The following is a 7,928-nucleotide window of genomic DNA, read 5'->3' as shown; positions in this document are numbered from 1 at the left end:
GCTCTCCTGATTGATGGTACACACTGGTGCTGGGGGTTTTCCCCTCCTTGGTGGAAAGAGTAGCAAATAGCAAGACAATCGCGTGTTCTTACGGGGGGCTGAGTCACGGCCCTCAGCAGGTGATGAGCGCCAGGGAATCTGATACACCTCCCCCATCCCCGGTGGTTCTGACTGACCTTTCATATCATCACACATTTGGAAGCGGGCTTGGAAATGTCACAGAAAATCTCAGCCATGTGCTAAAGGGAAGTTGTCAGCTGCCAGGGGGGTCAGAAGAACTTGAGAGCAGATGTCCGGAGGGGGGGGACTCAGCACTCTGTCCCCCCACTCAAGGAAGAAAACCCCAAACGCAGCAGGACCGGCTTGCCCACATTCTGAAATAAAGCAAGCGATAAGAATTGCCATCTATAGGGCACCCCCTAAGGGCCATTATGCATGATTCTAAAATTGCCCAACTAAACCACTGCTCTGGTTCATCGTCGGGTATCAAGGGAACACAATATGAGCCTTTCCTTCCATGGGCATAGCCAGGATTTATGTTTATGGGGTGGGGGGCGAGACACCCACCTGTCTTCATCCTCCGTATGGGCTCCACCTAGCAGATCCGGAATGAAATGTCTCCACCCCACTTCTTTCGAGTTACAGTGGTACCTTGGTTCCTGAACAGCTGCGCTGAGGAACAGATCGGTTCCCGAACACCACAAACCCGGAAGTAAGCGTTCCAGTTTGCAAACGTTTTTTGGGAAGCCGAACGTCCATTTTGACTGCCGGCTATTGTTTCCAGCTGTATCGTTGTATTGTTTTTAACACTCGATTGGGAGCCGCCCAGAGTGGCTGGGGAAACTCAGCCAGATGGGCGGGGTTTAAATAAATTATTACTATTAAAAGGGGAAGAAATGGAGGCAGTGAGAGATTTTACTTTCTTGGGCTCCATGATCACTGCAGATGGTGACAGCAGTCACGAAATTAAAAGACACCTGCTTCTTGGGAGAAAAGCAATGACAAACCTGGACAGCATCTTAAAAAGTAGAGACATCACCTTGCCAACAAAGGTCCGTTATAGTAAAAGCTATGGTTTTCCCAGTAGTGATGTATGGAAGTGAGAGCTGGACCATAAAGAAGGCTGATTGCCAAAGAATGGATGCTTTTGAATTATGGAGCTGGAGGAGACTCTTGAGAGTCCCATGGACTGCAAGAAGATCAAACCTCTCCATTCTGAAGGAAATCAGCCCTGAGTGCTCACTGGAAGGACAGATCTTGAAGCTGAGGCTCCAATACTTTGGCCACCTCATGAGAAGAGAAGACTCCCTGAAAAAGACCCTGATGTTGGGAAAGATGGAGGGCACAAGGAGAAGGGGACAACAGAGGACAAGATGGTTGGATAGTGTTCTTGAAGCTACCAGCATGAGTTTGACCAAACTGCGGGAGGCAGTTGAAGACAGAAGTGCCTGGCGTGCTCTGGTCCAGGGGGTCACGAAGAGTCGGACACGACTAAACGACTAAACAACAACAACAACTATTATTATTATTCCAGGACCAACCAGCCAATCGGAAGCCACGCCTTGGTTTGCGAACTTCTTGGAAGTTGAATCGACTTCCAGGAAACGGATTGAGTTCTGGAACCAAGTTGCTGAACCCGTGGCTGAAAACTATGACCAGAAAAGCCACCTCGATTGGCCTGCCATCATCCCTCTTATATTATCTGGGTTACGACACTGCCCTCGAATCCCTGAGGCAAAGACTTTGGGACATCTCACATAGTGACCTGCAATCCAGGTCTTATGTAATTTGTAGCCCGGGCGCAGCTGGAACCCAATACGAGTATGACTTTCAGATATCCTCATACCTTAGGAATTTGTCTGTACCTATCGGTGTTTATTTACTAAGTTCTAAGTGGCAGACTGAGGGGTGTCCCCTATCGGAATAGGTTTTGTTTATGTTCCCAGGACGTCGATTGTATGAAGCATATCCTACTGCATTGTGGGATCAAACCCTGAAGCCTTCCTTTTAGGAATTCTAGGTGCCAAAATCCCAAGGGAGCAGAAAAGACTATTCATGTATGTGACCACGGCTGCACGGATGTGATTTGTCCAGAGATGGAAAGAAGCTAAAGTTTCCACCAGAAAAGAATGGCAGATGAAGTTGATAGACTAAGCCGAAATGGCTAAAATGACCGGAGGAGTCAGAAATCAGGAAGACCAAAATTTTAATAAGGAATGGGGAAAATTTATAAGACAGTTCAAAATCATTAGCAGGATTGGAATAGTTTAAGGTTGATTCTGGACATAATGGAAGGGGTAAAGGGTTTGGATGATGATAAAGGATACGAGAGGAAAGGATTAATAATAGGACCACGAAGGGGAGGAGAAAAGTCCAGGAGATTCCTTGATCTTGTTTTTTATTATTTATGTTTGATATATCTCTGTTAATTTTTTCAGTTGAAAAATCAAATCCAGTGGTACCTCTGGTTGTGAACGGGATCCGTTCCAGAGGCCCGTTCGCAACATGAGCAGAACGCAACCCGCGTCTGTGCATGCGCGGGTCGCGATTCACCACTTCTGCGCATGCGCATGACATCATTTTGCACGTCTGTGCATGCGCAAGCAGCGGAACCCTTTCCAGTACTTCCGGGTCGCCGCGGAAACCCGGAAGTAACCCTTTCTGGTACTTCCGGGTCGCCGTGGGACACAACCTGAAAACGCTCGACCTGAAGCAAACATACCATAAGCTATGACTGTAAATAAATTTAAAAACAAAAAGAGCGATGGGAACTTCTTTCCGTTTGGCCCCACCACGAAACCCACCCTGGTGCAGAACTCATGGTTACACCCCAGAACGGATCAATGGACCACGGGAACATTTTCCAGGGTGCTCGTAACGTGATCTTGAGACGACGTGAAACCGTGTTGTGTAAAGGAGATGTGAGCAGGTGGGAAGACCGGTCGGCGGCCTCCTTGCTTCGAGGGATTAGTCTTCTCTCGCCGGAGAGGGGGGTGAGAAGAGGTTATGTGAGGTCTCCAGGCCTCAGGAACAGCCCCACTGCAAATTCTGCAAAGGGCGGACCGGGGGGGAGGATTTGAACCAACCCTTCGCCTTCAGCAGTTTGGCCCGGAGAAATCCCGGAGCCGCTGCCAACTCGCCGGGCCTTTAACCAAAGTTGGAAAGGAGGTCGGCGGGACCAGTTTCCTGCTATTAATAGAAGCCGAATTTCTCTCTCCCCATAATGTGCAGCCTTGCAGAAGTGGAACGAAAGACACTCGACAGAGGGCAAGCAGCAGGAGGGTGCGTACTCAGAGATATTAGGTATATTAAAAAGCCAAGAGATCCAGTTTCTCCCTCCTTCTCCCCCCTCTCCAAAACACACCAAATATTTGTAGGTTTTTAAATTTTTTGAATAACAACCAAACAGCATACAATCAACCTACTTGAAATAAAAAAATAAAAATTGTCCAGTAGCACCTTATAGACCAACTCAGTTTGTTCTGGGGCAAGCTTTTGTGTGCATGTACACTTCTTCAAGTGCTTGTTGCTGTTGTTTAGTTGTTTAGTCATGTCCGACTCTTTGTGACCCCGTGGACCATAGTATGCCAGGCACTCCTGTCTTCCACTGCCTCCCACAGTTTGGTCAGACTCAAGCTGGTAGCTTCCAGAACTTTGTCCAAATATCCGTCGTCCCCTTCTCCTTGTGCCCTCCATCTTTCCCAGCATCAGGGTCTTTTCCAGGGAGTCTTCTCTTCTCATGAGGTGGCCAAAGTCTTGGAGCCTCAGCTTCAGGATCTGTCCTTCCAGTGAGCCCTCAGGGCTGATTTCCTTCAGAATGGAGAGGTTTGATCTTCTTGCAGTCCATGGGACTCTCAAGACTCTCCTCCAGCACCAGAATTCAAAAGCATCCATTCTTTGGCGATCAGCCTTCTTTATGGTCCAGCTCTCACTTCCATACATCACTACTGGGAAAATACAGTGGTACCTCAGGTTAAGCACTAAATTTGTTCCGGAGGTCTGTTCTTAACCTGAAACTGATCTTAACCTGAAGCACCACTTTAGCTAATGAGGTCTCCTGTTGCTGCTGCACCGCCAGAGCACGATTTCTGTTCTCATCCTGAAGCAAAGTTCTTAACCTGAAGCACTATTTCTGGGTTAGCAGAGTCTGTAACCTGAAGCGTCTGTAACCCGAGGTACCACAGTATATAAAAAATATTTTGTTGTTGTTGTTAAATAATTTTTATTAGTTTTCAATTATATACCACATTGTATCAATACCATATTACACCGCACATTTCTCATTAACATTAAAAAATAACCGAAAAGAAAACATTTTTAAACCCCCCTCCCAATTCCCAAACTTCCCTCCACCAAAGCGGCTCCAAGACTTTGGCCACCTCATGAGAAGAGAAGACTCCCTGGAAAAGACCCTGATGCTGGGAAAGATGGAGGGCGCAAGGAAAAGGGGACGACAGAGGACGAGATGGTGGGACAGTCTTCTCGAAGCTACCAGGATGAGTTTGACCAAACTGCGGGAGGCAGTGGAAGACAGGAGGGCCTGGTGTGCTCTGGTCCAGGGGGTCACGAAGAGTCGGACACGACTAAACGACTAAACAACAACCACCACCACTGTATTTGACTGAAGGGGGGTCTGGAATGGATATATGCCCAACGCCTGAGTCCAAAATCTACCTATGTCTATATTCGATAAAATTCTGGCCATTTCTAATCCAGACCATTGTCTGCTTAAGTTTAATAATCACATCTTACTGCCCAGGATTTGTGCGTGTGTGTGCGTGGCACTGCGACGGGGCCTGCATTAAAACAAAAAAACAAACTTTGTTGTGAGTTCCCCCACGTTTTCTTTTTTCCAAGAGAAAAGCACCGCAGGTGCAAATAATTGCAATATTCTTGCAAGTCATTGCAAACCCGCACACACAGAGAGAGCAGATTCAGTGGTGTTTTTTTAAGAAACAAATTACACAGGCGCAGGTTGCATATAGCCAGGTTTTCTTTTCGTTCCCTTTTTCTCCCAACCCTAATTCCAGTTCTCCAACATTTCCCACATCAGATCGCAGTTTTTAAAAAAAGTCATGAAAATTCATTAGTGGTTTAGTTGGAATGTCTCCTGATACATAGCGTATTTTTCAGTGTATAACACTCCCTTGTGTATAACACGACCCCTATTTTGGGGGATTCCGATTTAAGAAAATGGGGGGAAGGATAGCCCAGAGTTGTTGAGCCAGCCCACACTCTGAACTACCATGTATAAAATGAGCCCCAATTTTAAATATCCTTTTCAAAGGAAAAAAAGCTCATCTTATACACCAAAAACTATGGTACGCTTCTGTGTATTTTTACCTAACATACCCATTTCTGCAAAGCGGTTTCCTCTAATGTTTGTACAGTGGTACCTCGGGTTACATACACTTCAGGTTACAGACTCCGCTAACCCAGAAATAGTGCTACAGGTTAAGAACTTTGCTTCAGGATAAGAACAGAAATCGTGCTCTGGCAGCGCGGCAGCAGCAGGAGGCCCCATTAGCTAAAGTGGTGCTTCAGGTTAAGAACAGTTTCAGGTTAAGAACAGACCTCCGGAATGAATTAAGTACTTAACCCGAGGTACCACTGTACGCTATTGGCACACTTTACCCTAGTATCATGATAGCAATTTTTTTCCCTGGGGAATGCCATTGCAAAATTCAGTTACGTGTGAATTTCTGAGGCTGGCTCTGCTTTGGTTCTTATCTTGTTTAGGAAAATGTGGATAAGGTAGGTTTGCCTTCAAGTGCAAACTTAGACTTCGTTTCTCCTCCCCATCTGCAGCTGTCAGTCAATGTGGAGAGTCACATGCAATATGATATCACTCCAGGGTGTTATTGAACATCAAAGGGCATCAGTGGAGACTTTACGAGGACTGAGCGGATGTTAAAATGCTTTAATTAAAATAACAAATCTTTCGACAAAGTACATGCAGTTAAAGAATGAGTCATTGACTTCTGAAACTTCTTACCTTGACATCTCAAGTTTACACACAAGAAAGAAAGAAAGAAAGAAAGAAAGAAAGAAAGAAAGAAATGTCTAGAGTTTGCAAGTGTTGTGTTATTGTGGAGAAGAAGGAGTCTGCCTCATAGTTTTCCCCAACCCAATACCTGGGTTAAGAACTTAATTCGTTCTGGAGGTCCGTTCTTAACCTGAAACTGTTCTTAACCTGAGGTACCACTTTAGCTAATGGGGCCTCCCGCTGCTGCCGCACGATTTCTGTTCTCATCCTGAAGCAAAGTTCTTAACCTGAGGTACTATTTCTGGGTTAGCGGAGTCTGTAACCTGAAGCGTCTGTAACCTGAAGCATCTGTAACCCGAGGCACCACTGTAGGTAGATTACACTTGTTCTTAGGGCACCAGCAAAGCTTGTTTAAAGAATATGAAATTTTCTATTATTTATAAAGCACCTCAAAACAGTCATCATGGGGAAAATCAGAACTTCCGCCATCACTACAGATTCTTTCTCCACTTTTCTGTTCTCATTTTATTACCTAAAGGTAAAGGGCCCCTGACCATTAGGTCCAGTCGTGACCGACTCTGGGGTTGTGGCGCTCATCTCGCTCTATTGGCTGAGGAAGCCAGCCTACAGCTTCCGGGTCATGTGGCCAGCATGACTAAGCCGCTTCTGGCAAACCAGAGCAGCGCACGGAAACACCCTTTACCTTCCCGCCAGAGTGGTACCTATTTATCTACTTGAACTTTGATGTGCTTTTGAACTGCTAGGTTGGCAGGAGCAGGGACCGAGCAACGGGAGCTCACCCCGTCGCGGGGATTCGAACTGCCGACCTTCTGATCGGCAAGTCCTAGGCTCTGTGGTTTAACCCACAGCGCCACCCACATCAGGGACAACAATTGTCCAGTAAAGCGAGATGAGCGCCGCAACCCCAGAGTCGGCCACGACTGGACCTAATGGTCGGGGGTCCCTTTACCTTTACCTATCCTTCTAGAGATGCCAAAGATTGAATCTGGTAGCCTTCTGTGAATTTTTGTCCTGCCCTGACGACGTTCAGTAAAGCAAAACGAGAGACCAAATGTTCAAATGTTTCTTTATTGAGTATGCTGTGTGTTCTCGCACAAGCAAATAAAAACTATTTCAAAATAAATAAAGCAGTTGCACATATAAAAACAATTAGGGTGGGGATTAAAAATGTACAAACGATTCAAAACAACAGCACAGGGGGGTTGGAATAGTTGATGCTCAGGGTCCTTTTACAACTCTATGATTCTTGCCTTCTCAGCTCTGCCACATTTCTTTATTTTTCCCCCAATTTTTTTTATTGATTTTCACAAAATTATAAACAAACAAACAAACATAAATCATAACCTTATTAAAATTACACTTGTTAACATTGTTAAGTGACTCCCCCGCTTCCCCTTGGTTGAGCTTCAATGCATATCCTTTTAACGGTTTTCCAAATCAGAGTTCTTATAAACTGAACTTAATCATTTAACATCCTTATAACGCTTCAATTCGAAATTAAACATACAGTGGTACCTTGGGTTAAGTACTTAATTCATTCCGGAGGTCCGTTCTTAACCTGAAACTGTTCTTAACCTGAAGCACCACTTTAGCTAATGGGGCTTCCCGCTGCCGCCGGAGCACGATTTCTGTTCTCATCCTGAAGCAAAGTTCTTAACCTGAAGCACTATTTCTGGGTCAGCAAAGTCTGTAACCTGAAGCGTCTGTAACCTGAAGCGTATGTAACCCGAGGTACCACTGTATTGATTCATCACTTAACTTATATAAAATCCTAAGCCAATCTAATACCTGCAAGCTATTTCCAATTAGTTTAACTTAACAGCTTTAACCAAATGATCATTAAATTTTGTCCATTCTTCCTCCCACATTTCATCCCCTGTGCTGAAAACCTTTTCTTCAGCTTGGCATGAATCGCAGACTG

The sequence above is a fragment of the Podarcis raffonei genome, chromosome 18 (assembly GCF_027172205.1).
Source record: "Podarcis raffonei isolate rPodRaf1 chromosome 18, rPodRaf1.pri, whole genome shotgun sequence".
In the NCBI taxonomy this organism is placed as follows: Eukaryota; Metazoa; Chordata; class Lepidosauria; order Squamata; family Lacertidae; genus Podarcis; species Podarcis raffonei.
This window is presented reverse-complemented; position numbering follows the sequence as displayed.